The following is a 16,322-nucleotide window of genomic DNA, read 5'->3' as shown; positions in this document are numbered from 1 at the left end:
AACCCGGGACAAGCTGTAGAAATACGGGACTGTCCCGGGTAAACCGGGACGGATGGTCACCGTACATATCACGTACCACATGAAAAATTTGGTGTTCCGATAATTTGTATGGGATGCGACATCTTTGTACTCTATAATCTTTGGTCTTACCTTTAAGATGGGTTATATAAAAGTGAAAGTGAACTAAATTAAGTTAATATAAAGAGGATATGGGTTCGATGAGGGAAATTTAAAGGAATATAAATATTATAGGAAACTAAATTCACGTCAAAAGGAAATCGGTTGAGGCCCATCTAGTTTCTCAGGATTTTTACTTCACCTGAACATTGCCGCCCGCCTTGCAGGGTTGCTGCAAAAATATCCTTTGACAAAATAAAATATAGGGTCGGAGAACCTTTTGTGTAAAGGGGTTCTACTCACTCCATTGGGATGTGTTAGTATAGCAGTTGGAAGGGGAAATACAGTTTTTTACATTATTATAAAAAATAAATTCAAATTTACATAAGTAAGCAGTTGATGAATAAATGATTAAATGTAAATTACATAATATACATATAATAATATAAACATATGTTTATAGGTTAATTTCAATTTTGAGTTACACTAAATTTTGTATACAAATACATACATTTTTTGAAGAGTTGTGCATTGTAAAATAAATTCATATTAATGTTCAAAGTATTTTACAATATCAAAACTATTATTAAGAGGATCAAAGCGTACCTTCCCTTTCATCTTCTAATAAAATGCAGAGTTTGACTATTGGACGTTTTAAAATACCGTTTTGCGTTTTAAAATCCACTACCCGAACTTTGTCATCAGAACCTGGATGCAGTTTCGCGATGCGTCCTAAACGCCATTGATTTGGAGCTACATTTTCTTCGCGGATAACGACGAGATTGTTAAGAGCATTGTCACGATCTGAGTACTTCAATTTGTACCTTTTTTGGAGCTCCTTAAGATACTCCTCCTTCCATCGAAGGTAGAAGTTGTGATGCAGAATCTTAACCTTTTTCCATCTATAACTAATATTTAAAGAATTTAAAGATATGTCAGGTTCTGGTGGAGCCAAAAGAGGTGCTCCTCGAAGAAAATGACCTGGAGTCAAAGGTAAAACGTCATCCGAATTATCACTTACGGGTATGAGAGGTCGAGAGTTGAGACATGATTCAATTTTTGCTAAGAAGGTTGCGATCTCCTCGAAGGTGAACTTGTTGTCTCCGGCAACTTTTCGAAATGGGTCTTAAAACTTTTAACACCGACTTCCCACAAACCGCCAAAATATGTGGGGCACCTGGAGGTATGAACTTCCATTGAACACCTTGATGTTGATATCTACTAGAAATATGCTTTGCAAACGAAGCTATAAAATTTTTAAAATTTATTTCTAGTTCTTTGTTAGCGCCTACAAAATTTGTTCCATTGTCGGAAAAAATTGTGCTTGGAAGCCCACGACGAGCAACAAAGCGAGAAACGGCTGCGAGAAATGAAGCAGTAGACAGATCACTTGTTGGTTCTAAGTGAATTGCCTTAGTGGAGAAACAAACAAAAAGACAAACATAACCCTTTGAGATGCGGCAATTACGTGCGGAAAAAGATTTTGATCGTAAACGAGCCAGCGAAATCAATGCCAGTATTTGTAAAAGGAAGTGAAATTTGCGTTCTTTCTAAAGGAAGTGGTGCCATTATTTGGTTAGGCATTTTTGCTTTTTGATAAAACAGAAAAACTAGAGGAAATCTACAAAATTAAAAAAAATACTTAACCTCGTTGTAAAGATCGAACCTCTAAGAAACCGTACAAAGCAAGTACCTCAGTGTAAACGCTGTCAAAGCTTCAACCACACGCAAACCTATTGCAAAAAAGAACCTAGGTGTGTGAAAAGCGCGGGAAAGCATTTAACTGCAGACTGTACCGGAAATAGCAAAACTCCAGCGAAGTGCATTAATTGCAATGGAAGTCACCCGGCAAGCTATAGAGGCTGTGAAGTAGCCAAAGAGCTACAAAAACGCCGAGAAAAAACTCACACACAAAGAAAACCATTTCTTTCGACAAACGAACTTTTTTCTTAATATACCTATTGAATTTTGAATTATATAAAATAATGAATTAAACTTTGAATTTAAAATTACATTTGTTTAAAAAATTAACTATTGTGAACTAAAAATAATTGGTATAAAATTCAAATTTCCCGCCCATCCGGCCACATTTAATTTTAAATTTAAAATTAAGAAGATGAAGAAAAAGAAAAGGATAATAAACTCATTCCACTTAAAAGTACCGCACTTATAACACGCATTTTTTTATTTTAAACGTTCTCGTTATTTTTTTATCTTTTTTTAAAGTTTTAATTTTCGAGCTCAAATAAGAGCTAATCTACAAAAAAGCTTGTAGAAATTTCACCATTGAAGCAAACAGAAAACCCAATTTCTAAGACACCTAAAAGGGCAAATACAGTAAGACCCAATACCGGCAAAGAAAATACAACGCCATCAACATCAAAGACGTCTCCAGAAAAAAGTAGTGCAAACTCATACGCCAAAGCGGCAGCTACACCCGTAATAAATCATCCTAAACCTGACGCATTTTCTCAATGTTTGGCTTTAATCTTATCAAAATTTGAGGATCAGGTCAAACTTAATAATAAAATATGTGATAGGCTAGCTTAAATTGAAGATTTTATTGGACCCCAACGGTATACAAGAAAATATGATGGAAAACCTTAAAATTATTACGTGGAATGCCAATGGATTATGGCAGAGACTTGGAGAACTAGAAATGGTTATACGGGAACAAGATATTGACATATGTTTGATATCAGAAACCCATGTTAAAAGAGAATCAAATTTCAATATAAACGGTTTTTTAGATTACCACGCAATTCATCCGTCGAACAAAGCAAGGGGCGGAGCATCATTATATATAAAAGAATGTATCAAACACTCGATTGCCTTAAAGCTTGAACTTGAATCGATGCAGCTTATAAGTGTCAGGTTAAAACTAAACATGATGCATTGAATATTTCATCAATATACTGCCCTCCGCGGTACAAAATCGATAGAAATGAATTTTCAAACTTACTAAAATCACTTAGACCAACGTCAATCATTGGTGGCGATTTTAACGCTAAACACACGTTTTGGGGCTCTAGATGCATATCTCAAAAGGGCCGAGCATTATACGAAGCCGGTATGGAGAGTAATTGTGACATTCATTCTACTGGAAAACCAACTTATTGGCCGGCAGATTCCTCCAAAATACCTGACCTGATTGATTTCTTTATAGTCAGGGGAATACCGTCAAATCGAATTAAAGTAAAGGAATGCTTTGATCTTTTCTCTGACCACTCTCCCGTTATTCTCACAATGAGCGAAATTCTTGTTAAAATTGAAATACCACCTAGGCTAACAAATGGTAAAACTAACTGGGAAGGCTTTAAGAAAGATATTGAGGATAATGTTGAATTAAGGGTATCACTACAAACACCTCTTGAGCTTGAAGCAGCGGTAGATAATTTTGTGAATATTATCCAAAAAGCCGCACGGAACAATACCCCTTGCCAAAGAGAAATTTGAGGGTACAAAGATGCTAAATATCCCCAAGAGATAAAAGACGTACTTAAAGAAAAGCGAAAAGCACGCAAAAAATGGCAACAAACTCGTGCTCCCCATCACAAATCTAATTAAAATCGCTTAAGTAATTTGCTTAAAAAGTTGATATCAGATTTCAAGAACCGCGAAGCTAAAAATTACCTTGAAAATTTGACGGCAGGTAAAGAATCTAACTACTCTCTATGGAAAGCTATAAAAGCCACGAAAAAACCTAAGCTTCCAGCACCTCCGATTATGAAAGACCAAAATGAATGGGCAAGAAGTGACAAAGAGAAAGCAAAAGTTTTCGCTGATTACCAAGAGGACACATTCAAACAATTCAATGGGCAAGCATTGAATAATAGTATAAATATAAATATGAATTTAAGGTCAAGTGAAAGCTTTATCACAAGAAATGTTACACTCGCCGAATTAAACAAAGAAATTAAGAACCTAAAGTTAAATAAAGCACCCGGATACGACTTAATTACAGCGGAAATTCTTAAAATGCTCCCACGGAAAGGTTTAATAAATCTTCTCTATATAATGAATGCCACTATAAGGTTAGAAAACATTCCAAATCAATGGAAAGTCGCAGAAGTAATAATGGTCTTGAAACCTGGCAAACCATCACATGAAAAGAAATCATACATACCCATTTCACTGCTTCCTGTAGTATCGAAGGTTTTGAGAGAATATTTTTGCAGCGACTTCAGCCAATAATAGAAGAAAAAGGTCTTATACATGAACACCAGTTCGGTTTTAGAAACAAGCACTCGACGATTGATCAAGTGCATAGAATAACCGATGTCATTGAGAGAGCTCTTGAAGAAAAGAAAATTTGTTCAGCGGTCTTCTTAGATGTGTCTCAAGCTTTTGACAAAGTATGGCACGAGGGCCTCAAATTCAAGTTAAGACAAGTCCTACCTGAAGGACTCTTTACCATTCATAGAGAATATATAGAGAACAGAATTTTCCGCGTTAGGCACGAAAATGATTACTCAGACTTTAGGGAAATAGTGGCTGGGGTATCACAAGGTAGTGTTTAAGGTCCCATTCTGTACCTTCTATCAAAGATTATAGAATACAAAGATGTCGCATCCCATACAAATTATCGGAACCCCACATTTTTCGGGTGGTACGTGATATGGCGTACCACAACATGTTGCTAGTAGGAAAATGTTGCGAGAGCGAGGGAATTCCTTAAAAAAATTGGAATCTCTTAAAAAAAATTACTGTGGCCTTCTCTCTTTTTCTTTTTTGTTCTCGTGTCCTTGTGTGTTGTGTTATGAAGCGCACTATCGTTGCGACAAGGGTGATGGTATTTGTTTTCTTTTTTATTTTCTACTATTGAAGTATCGTGCTGTAAGGATATTCTTTATTTTATATATATTTTTTTGATATTTTGTTTCCTTGCGTTGCTGATTATTTTAAGTAGCTAAGAATTTTTTAAGCTGAGGGTGGTTTTCTGTTTTTATTTTTGTTTTCTTTTTTTGTATGATCGTGCACACACATTATTATATGGATGTTTTTTTGTTTCGTTTGCGACGGCAAAATAATGTATTGAAAGTTGATTTTATTTTTGGTTGAAATTTATTTTCATGGTTTGTTGTGAGTTTGCTTCAAGTTTTTTTCTTTGGTAGGACAGGTAAAGTATTGAAGGAGTTATTTAGTGTGGCTAATAAGGGAAGGTAAGGTATTGAAGGATTTATTTTGCGTGGATGGTGAGGGCAGGTAAATTATAATTATTTATTATAAAAAAAAGGATATAGGAAATATAAATTTTTTTTTTAATTTTTATTTGCTTTTTGGAAATTTTACAATTTGGTGATTATTTTAAAAATTAATAACTCTGGTTCTATTTGCGCTAGAAACTTTATAGGTTAAAAAAAATTAAATCTTCAATTAAAAAAAATGAAAAGTGATATTATTCGATTTAACAATATGTATGTATAAATCTTTGAATCAATATTTAAAGATTGCCCCACACTTATATCATTTTTTGTATCGCATTGTGCGTCTTTAAAAATTGTTGGCTTTAAAAAGTTGTAACTTATTTTATCGGCGTCATACACTTACATATGATTGAGGCATATAATTAAAGCTCAAATAATAATTTTTTTTAGTATAGGTTGTTATATAAAAAAAATTAACAAGAGGTTGATGTTTTTTTTAAATAAAAACTGATAGCATTAAAAGATTCCACCTCTTTTTGTTGATATCGTACGGAAGCAGTTAATATCACTGGTCAACAAGGTTTTTGCCACAAGAACCAAAATATACTTTTCTAGTAGTTTTTGGGGTGCTGAAGTCGAATCTGAAGAAAAATTTAATTGGCCTTCATTTTTGAAATATAACCGTTAGAAAATGTCAAAAAACGTAATTTTGGCTGTTTTCGAGATTATGTTTTTATGTGGAGTAATTAATTGTGAATAAATTTGTAACGGTGCTTTTAAGAGCTAGTTTTATTCCTTCAAAAAATGTTTTAATCTTTCCAATTTCTCTTTCATTGCCAGAGATATTTAAAATTTAAGTAGCGGTCTTTGAATCAGAAACAACACTGGCCAACCAAATTACACTTTTCTTGCCACAAAAATCAAAATATACTTTTCTGAAGGTTTTTGGGTTGCTGAACTCGAATCCACAATCAGAAAAATTCTATTAGCCTTCGTTCTAAAAATATTACCGTTATAAAATGCAAAAAGGGGTTTTTTTTTTATAACGGTTATATTTCAAGAACGGAGGCTAATAGAATTTTTTCGATTGCGGATTTGAGTTCAGCAACTCGAAAACCTTCAGAAAAGTATATTTTGGTTCTTGTGGCAAAAATTCTGTGACCAGTGACTTAAACTTTAGATTAAGTTTAGTTTCTCTTTGACTTATTAAATGAAACTTAAGATATCTCGAGCAATAAAAGAGATATCGGGAAAATTTAAACAGTTTTTGAAAGAAGAATATATGTTCTTATAATAACCGTTACAAATTTGTTTTTAATGAATTACCCCACATAAAAACAGAACCTCGAAAACAGCCAAAATTACGTTTTTTGACATTTTCTAACGGTAATATTTCAAAAACAAAGGCCAATCAAATTTTTCTGACTTCAGATTCGGATTCAGCACCCCAAAAACTACTAGAAAAGTATGTTTTGGTTCTTGTGGCAAAAAAAAGGTTAAATTTTGTTAACCAGTGTATTCTTAGCTGAAATAATGGTATAAAATTTGTAGTAGATTGTAATGTGATTTTAATAATCATTTTTATACTTTTTTTTAACGAACAGACTTAAATTTAGTTTAATTCTTGAGAAAAAATAGTACCATTGAATAATTATATATAGAAGTGACACCGGAAAAAACGTCCGCTATGTTTGAGGGGTGGAGCCACAATCGTTTGAGGAGTGGCGCCACAATCGTTTGAGGAGTGGCGCCACAATCGTTTTAGGATTGTGTATTCGATAGCCGAAAAATCCCTGAAAAGGACTTTTGGTTACTAAGTAACCACCATTGAATAAGAAGTACAGGAAGGGGTGTATATCACACCTATACAGTTGGCGAGTGAAGCCACAAAAAAATAAAAAAAAAAATAAATTTTATATAAACTGTCAAAAATTTTATATAATCTGTCAAATTTCGAGCTCTTTTTCCATGGGCGAACTTACTCTTATTGGTGATGACAAGGCGATACAATCATTGACCGCCAATGTTTCAGCTAATCTTGATGATTTTAAAACAATTTTCAGTCTGTTTTTAGTTGAGAAAAGAAACAGTTTAAAATTCGTATATAATTATGATAAAAAATAGCACTTATACGAAAGTCTCTCACAAGACTAGTTACATTTCCGTTGGCGCCCCTTGAGTGAACAATATATCTGCACTCTGACCCTTTACCAATGCATGTGCATCTGTACAACTCACACTAATAAAAAGCGGCTTCACTTATTTGGATAAACACCCCTTCCTGTACTTCTTATTCAATGGTAACCACATGTACAATATTATTTTTATTTGGTGTATTTGTATTAGTTTTGTTTTGTGCTAGTAGTGTGTTTGTTTATTTTTGTTTCTGTAATATTGAAATTGAATTTATTTTAAATTTTTGTAATATTTTGAATTGAATATTTATTTTTGAATGTTTGATTCTTATGTACATATATCTGAAAGGATTTTGTTTTTATTAACGTCAGGAAGATTTTCTTCAGTTATAGAAGTGTTTATTTAATTTTTATTTGGGTGCTTTTTGTAATAACATCTAGGCCAAAGTTGTAGTTTACATTATTTGAATGTTTTCCACATGCATTGTGGCATATATTTACTATTTTCTTGAACCGCATAATGCAAGAGTAGGTTAGGATCAAGTTCATACAATATGGCCATATTTCACATTATTTTAAAGTATTTTAATACATATTTCAAAGTATTTTAATACAATACGAAACAACCTCGTTTATTTGCTTAAACTGATTTATGTTTGCGAACAAGAACTTTAGATAAACGGCTTTGTTCAAATTTGCAACTTTAAATGAAAATTTAAAGTTTTTATAAAATGTTAAATTTTGAAAGAAAAAAAAATCTTTTCGTACCATTTTTGGATACTTTTCTTTATTTTTAATTAAAACATTTTTTTATCTAAAATTTAAACGATACTTATTAGTAAAATGTTCAAATAAACTCAAAAGGTAAAAAGGCCCATTTTGATCGCAAATGAAAGAAAATGTGGATTTTGGATAGTTCCAATGATTTTTCTATTTCACCATTTGAAATAAAATATTTGGGTCTAAGATCCTAAAGCTAGAAGAATGTAGTTTTTACATACTTTTTATTTTGTCATGATACTATATTGTCAAGCTGTGCATTCTACAAAATTCAATTTCAGCGAATTTTGTATACAAAGCATATAGTTTAAATATAAAACAGAAAGAAAATTTGGGAAAATAATAGTTTTTGGATTAAAACAAAATTGAACACTTTTTTCATATTTTCGAAAACGGGACATTAAATTTTGTTGACATTTTAGTTTTGAATGTTGATTAGTAATTTCTAAGAAATTGCATACCAATTTTATTTTTGAATTTTTTTTTTTTTATTTATTTATAAGGTTCCAACGATTTGAAATTTTTTTTTCTAAAAATCTATCTTAGTAGAAGAAATCAAATCGAATAGGTACTTGTTTTGGAGCTATCACGAATTTTGCTTTGTTAATTTAACTTTTTGGGCTAGTGTTTTAAAACAACTCAGGTTAAAAACTAACGCTCGGTTAAATTTAATGGTTATGAAACTCGACTATTAAATTTAGCCAAGCGTTAGTCTTTAACCTGAGTATTAAATTGTTTATTGGTTGAGTGAAATATTTATAATTCAGTTCAATATTTAAGTGAGCCTTTAATTTGATTATTGGTAAGGCTCGTAGAAAATAAAATTTACTAATGAAAAGTTTTGGTAAATAATAGTAATAATAGCCTTATATTAAGTGAATGTATAAGCGTGATCGAATGTTCGGTATTCTACCGAATCATTATTCGCAGCGGACCCTACCAAAAATCAAATTTAAAGCTGACTTTAATATTTACCGAACTATAAACTATAAAGGCGTTAGCCTTTAACCTGACTATTAAATTGTTTTTTGGTGTGGTGAAATATGTAGAATTCCGGTAAATATTAAAGTCAGCTTTAAATTTGATTATTGGTAGGGCCCAGCATCTCTAGTTGGTAGGTACCGTTAAAAAATTTCAATTTCCCCTCCTTTGAATCAAAAATAAACAAAAAGTTTGAGCCAAATCGACTTATTGGTTTGAGCTCTTACCTGATTTACAATATTACTTGAGTTTTTTTAACGCTTTTCTTTTTTTCTTTAAGGGCCATTAGCTGAAACGAACCTTAAATAATTTATGTTCAACATAAACGTTTAGGCTCTACTTTTACTTCGGCGTAAACTGACACATAAGGATTTATGTTGTAATTAAATGCTTAAGTTTCGATTGAGCAAAAATAGGCTCTAATTGTTACGCATTTCATAATATTGCAAAACAAAATATAATATAAAAAAATAGCAAACTCTGTGGGGATACGAACTCAGAAAGCAAAATTAAAGAGCAATCACCTTGTCACCTACGCTAGCAGGACTATTGAAATAAGGGTAACTTTCATGCCCTATAAGCTATAACGTACCTAGTATATACAACAATAATATTTAATTTTGTTCAAATTCTCGTCGTTAATAAAAAATTTCTTGTTTTTAGTTTCGAGTTACTATGGATACATTTATAATGTCAACTAACTTGTCTATATTTTTGTTTGATATTTGTGTAATTTTGAATGTATGAGTAAAATTTCCTTATTTTCTTGTTTTCATTTATAGGATGTCGATGTTTCGATACGATTTATTTTTGTTTGATATTTGTTTTATGTTTTATGTGTGAGTAAAATTTCCTTATTTTTTTTTTCTATTATAGGATGTCGACGTGTCGATACGATTTATTTTTATTTGATATTTGTTTCCTTATGTTTGTGTTAGAGAAATTTCCTTTTTTAAAAACAAATTTTTGGAAACATAATTTTCTAGGACAAGCTCCATTCTCTCTGGGGATTTTTTAGTACATCTGATTGCCGAAAAAAATAAAATTGTGTGGCGCTAGAAACTATCAGTGTCACTTCTATATATAATTATTCAATGATAGTACACTTTGGGATGTTACATTTTTTTTTGTAAAATTTTCATAAAAAAATATTTGACAAAATTATAAAGAAAAGTTTTCTGGGCGTTTCAACCGTTTTGTATTTTTCAATTTTTAATTTGATATGACAGAAAATTGAAATTTACTGATAAGATATATAATAGCATAATGGATTTTTGAACAAATTGTTAGTTGTTTTCATTGCCAGAATTCAGAGGTTAAGGTAAAAATATGGAGTTTAACACCACCAAGTAATATCTTTTTACCGACTTCCAAAAAGGAGGAGGTATTCAATTCGACTGTTTTTTTTTGTTGTTACCTCATAACTTTGGACTAAGTGAACCAATTTTGATAATTCTTTTTGTATTGGAAAGCTGGTGGCTGCCATGTGGTCGTTCAGTTCTGGCCATAGGAAGTATTAGAAAAACCATAAAACCCAGTTTTAGCCATGGAAGTCGGTTTTGTTTTTTGATAAAAATGATTATTGTTCATGCCTTCTAAAAGCATGATTTATATTTATTTCGAAAGATGGAATGATTACACTAGTTTACAAAATAATAAACAAAATTTGACACCAAATACCGTTGTACTTTTTGTATACATTATAGCCGAGAAAACTTGAAAATCTAATTTAAAAAAATGTTTATGGATAGTTTTTCAAAATATAATTTTTCAAAGTTTTTTGTCGTTATTTTTCCCAGCATACTTAGTATTCGGGCTATATCTTCAGAAATAAACGATCAATTAGAACAGAAGAACCGGCACCTGAAAGCTGAGGAAATAAGCAAAAACAGTTTAATAACTTTTTTGGGTAACTTCAGATGTTTAAGTGCAATGTATCAAAACATTTTTAAAAAATCGATTTTTTAAAGGTAATTTTTGACAAAAAACCTCTAAGTTTAAGGTCAAGCACAACATTTGTTGAAACAGACGGCCAAACAGTCTAAGAAATAGACTCTCAGTCATAAATACGAACAGATAGACAGAAGGACAGACAGAAAGATACACAGAGGGACCGAAAGGCAGACAGAAAGACAGACAGATGGACAGACACATAGACACACGGATAGACAGACGGCCAAACGGACAGACAGACAGATGTACAGACGAACGAACATACGGAGGAGTAGATACACAGATATACGGACGGTGACCATACAGACAGTCAGACAGACAGACAGCCAAACGGACAGACAGATGGACAAACGGACACAATGGAGAAACTGACAAACACACAGACGGACATAAAGATAGATTTACAGACAGACGTTTAAAAAATTAAAGGGCCGACTTAGGACTGTGTGCAGTCAGCATCGTTAAGTTTAAGCAGTGGATGGAATTAAAAAATTATAAAACTTCAAAGGAAAAATGGAAGAAGATGATAAATTGGAGTACTGCAGAATATATCTGAGAAATTCCAAAAGAAATAAAATGTTTGGATTGTCTCCTGAAGATGAACGACAGCAAGCAAGCATCTGTTTGTGTGAATGGTTTTGGTTTAGACAGAGAGGGTTACATAAATTGTGTTAGACAACAAAGAGAGGAGTAAGGAAGAAGACTACAAATGCTGTGTCTGCAGAATAAATCAGAAGAAAAAAAAATTATTTCACTAGTTGTCAATGTTGTCCTCTCACTCGCACTTAAGAGTTAGTTGCTAGTTGATTTTATTTTTGCCGTTTATGTCCCGTTTATGTCCGTTTTTTCTTTCAAAAGTTGGCTTTTATGTGTATTGCTACACACACAAATTTTAATCAAAATCATTAGAGCCGTTTTTGAAAAAAAATTAATTTTTCTATTTCCGTTATATGACAGGTACCGTTAGTTTTGGTCATAAAAAAAATTTCAATTTCCCCTCTAGGGAATCACCAAAAAATACTAACTACCAAGTTTGAAGAAAATCACTTCACTCGTTTAGGCTGTAGCTCGAGGTATATACAGACAGACAAAATTGCCGGACCCATTTTTTTGGCATTATCCATCATCGTTATGTCATGTAAAATTGTTATTTCGAGTTCCATTTTTTTTCCGAATCCTAAACTTGCCCTTCGTACCTATATCGCAAGTAAAAAAATCTGTACGAATCATTTGTCCCTGTCTAATGTTAAATCTTCATCCCGAATTTTATGTGTAGAATGTTTTTCAAATGGGTTTCGGTTATATTTTACCTGTTGAAGTCTAAAAACAAGCACCCTTATTTTTAATCGGCAATAACTTTTCTTAGAGCAATCTTATTTACTTTATTCTCATGTCATTAGATTCAACATCAAAAAATACCTTAAAAACATGAGTCATATGATGACATTCGACAAACAATTTTTTTCAGTATATTTTTGACCTTCACCCCCTCCATTTTGTCCGCTCAAAAACACCCTTCCACCCAACTTTTTACTATAGACTTATTTTTGTCCTTGGTTCTTATCAAAAAAGTAAACCTTTTGCCAAGTTTCATGAGTGTAACAATTTTTTTTAATGCCTATTTTACATATGTATTTATCAATAAAATAAAAACAAAAAATTGAAAAATTTTGTTTTTTAAACAGTTCCAATGATTTAGCAATTTTACCTTTTGAAATAAAATATTTGGTAATAAAATATCCTAAATCAAGAAGAATATAGCTTTCACATGTTTTTGTTTTGTCATAATACGATAATTTTTTACTGAAATACAGCCTATCGAAAATCACTAAAAAAATCACAAGCATCTGTGCATTAGCACTAAAAGAGCTCAAAAAATAAAAACAAAACCTACCCTCGGCTAAAAAATACTCTACAAAATCTTCAACACGAAAAATATACAAATATCTAAAAAAGGAAAAAAACGAATGAAGAAAATCCTTACAAAAGAAAAGATTTTTCCAGACGCAATGAAACAAGAACTAAAATTTATATAGGATTATCCTCCACCACATAAAAAACAACAATTTCAAGGACGATTGCCGTGGCAAACGAAAAAAAGATACCTACACAGACACACCTGAAACCAATGCACCTGTGCGTTGCCATCCTATAAAAAGAGAACAAAAAAATAAAAAACAGAAACCACCCTCGGCTAAAAAATATTCTACAAAATATTAAATTCTTAAAGTCTTCATATTAACAAAAAAATAATCTAAAAAGAAAAAAAAACGGGAATGCAAAAAATCCTTTCACAAGAGTGAAGATCTGGGTAGACGAACTGGCAAAAAGTAAGAAAAAAAAAACTCCACCACAGTGATCGTCATCGGCACCGTTGCCGTAAGAAGCAAAACAAAATCAAAAAAAAAACAGAAGAAAGAAAACGAAAGAGATTCCATTTTTTTAAGGAATTCCCTCGCTCTTGCAACATTTTGCAGCTAGCAACATGTTGATCACATAAGACACTTCAAATTTTTGGTTTCGATAACTTCTATGGGATGCGACATCTTTGTATTCTATAATCTTTGCTTCTATTCACACGCGATATATCTCAAACAGAAAACACAATTGTAGCTACTTTTGCTGATGATACCGCAATACTTGCAGTAGGCAAAACAATCAACGAATCGACAAGTAAATTGCAAAATGCCCTTAATAATGTCAATGAATGGACAAAAACGTGGCGAATAGCGCTTAACGAATTTAAGCCAGTCCACGTGGACTTTACATATAAGAAAATAAATAGACTACCTGTTTATTTATTTATTTATTTATTTAGTACAGCTAAATACTAGCTTCAATTTACATTAATTTACAAATTTTAACAAAACAATATAATTAGGTATAAATTACAAAATCGAGTAAAAATTTGATTGAAATTTAGGAGATAAATTAAGTGATTGGTCAAATAAATTATGAAATCTATTATTGAAAACATTAAATAAACTGAACATTACATTTAAAGGAGAAAAACGTTCGTAATTGGTACGATAGTTTGAGATTAATATACTATTGGGGAAATTTCTGAAATTGCGTTGAGGAATATTAAAATTAATACGAGACAAAAGGTGCAAAGAGTTTATTTTCCCATTAATTAATTTTACAATGAACGAAAAACATAAATAAGACAAGGCATGTCAATAAGTTTGAGTCTGTCTATGTATGGGGGGAGGTTGTAAGGGTTGTCCCATCCTAAGCCTCTTAAGGCAAACCGCAAAAACCTTTTTTGAACTCGTTCTAGCCTCGCTATGTGACACTCATAATGAGGTGACCAAACCTGACAAGCGTACTCTAGGATGGGTCTAACAAAAGTTACGAATAGCTGTTTTGCAATAAAAGGATCGGAAAACTGACGTGACTCTCTCTTAATCCAACCGAGAAGCGAATTGGCTTTATTGTTTATGGAATTGATGTGTTCTATAAATTCTAGTTTAGGATCAAATAAGACACCAAGAACAGAAACTTGACTTACATTAGACAAGGAAACTCCATTTAACAAATAATTGAAAGGAATTTTAGATAGTTTTCTCGTAAAACTCATAAAACTACATTTATTGACATTAAGAAGCAAACAATTACGAACACACCAATCGAAAAGTGAGTTAAGGTCACATTGCAACATTTCACAATCACGAACATTAGAGACAGTTTTAAAGATTGTAACATCATCCGCATAAATAAGGCAATTCGAATGTTTCAATTTCAAGACGGATGGTAAGTCGTTTATGAATATTATAAAAAGTATAGGGCCCAAATGGCTGCCTTGCGGTATTCCAGAGTTAACACAAAAGTATTTTGAAGGACAACCATTGAAAAGCACCGAGTATGATCTATTTAATAAATAAGATTGAAGCCACTTAACAAAGTTTTCATTAAATCCAAGAGCTCTCAACTTACTTAACAAAATTATATGCGAGAGTTTGTCAAACGCCTTGCTGAAGTCTGTAAAGACGCAGTCTAACTGTTTCTTAGTTTTAAATGACTCAATACAATTTTCGGCAAATTCCATGAGAAAAGTCATGGCTGAGCGGCCTTTTGTAAATCCGTGTTGATTTGGGACAATAACTGATTTAACATAGAAAGACGAAGATTCACAAATAATAGTCTCAAAGAGTTTCGGAATAACCGACAACTTTGCTATAGGTCTATAGTTTTGGACCTCGTCTTTTTTTCCTTTCTTATGTAGAGGGATAATAAATGATTTTTTCCAGATACAAGGAAATACACAAGAAGATAACGACAAATTAAAAAGTACAGAGAGAGGTGACAATAATTGACTTGCACAGTTTTTTATAACAATAGAAGGTATACCATCAGGACCAGGTATACAATTGTCGTCAAGATTAGATATAAACTTTGAAATATTGTCAGTATTTATAACAAAGTTTATATCAGTCAAGTATGAAAAAGGTTTCAAAAAGTCAAATCTTTGACAATTTTCGTCAGAATTATCACAGATCGAAGTATCACAGTTTAAAGTATCACAGTTGTTAGTATCACAGTTAAAGGCGCCTTGAAAAAAGTCTGAAAATAGTTGTGTAATAACTCGAGGGTCATGGCTAGACATTTCATTTGACTTTAGAATAGATGGATATGGGCACGAACTTTTTTTACTATTAATAAATTTCCAAAAATGTTTAGGATTCATTTTGAGATCTCTTTGCACCTTTTGTAAATATTCCAGATACTTTAAACTTGTAATTCTATTAAGGGGTTATATCTAGTTGCATAGCCGTAGCTAGGATTTTATTTCGGGGGGGGGTTACCTCAGACCGAACAAATTTTTTTTTTAAGATTCACAAAACTTTTTTATCAACTATAGGCGTGTTTTTTCTATTACTCAGTTGCTACTCATTTTTGATTTTATTCGCAAAACAATAATACAAATTACACAAGTAAGTATTTGTTTTTATTGTTTTTCGAATAAAATAAAAAAAATGAGTAGCTACTGAGTTGTAGAAAAAACTCGCCTTATATGTAACTGCAGTCGATTCTTAATTCCGCTAAAGCAAATGGTCATTAGAACTGTGTCAGAGCGAAAAATTTGCCAATATCCTTTTTAAGTATTTTTAGGAGAGAAATTCATAGTTAAAAGTTTAAAATAGCTCTGCTTACGGTAGAAGAATTTAAGAATGTACCGAATATAAAATGGCCGTATATTCGGCGGCAT

The 16,322-nt window shown here is 32.0% G+C and overlaps 1 long non-coding RNA gene across 1 annotated transcript; it reads right to left on the bottom strand.

The window, feature by feature from the left end:
• Positions 1-6,595: 6,595 nt before the first annotated feature.
• LOC129905256 (uncharacterized) lies at positions 6,596-8,057 on the bottom strand. Its single transcript, XR_008770595.1, has 2 exons — positions 7,503-8,057; positions 6,596-7,328 (listed from the first exon to the last, which is right to left on the bottom strand). It is a non-coding gene; the product is annotated as an uncharacterized LOC129905256 (long non-coding RNA).
• Between the last annotated feature and the right edge of the window lie 8,265 nt (positions 8,058-16,322).

Source organism: Episyrphus balteatus, chromosome 1 (genome assembly GCF_945859705.1).
Source record: "Episyrphus balteatus chromosome 1, idEpiBalt1.1, whole genome shotgun sequence".
Taxonomy (NCBI): domain Eukaryota; kingdom Metazoa; phylum Arthropoda; class Insecta; order Diptera; family Syrphidae; genus Episyrphus; species Episyrphus balteatus.
Note: the sequence above shows the minus strand (reverse complement) of the source record. Positions and strands in the feature narration are given on the sequence as shown.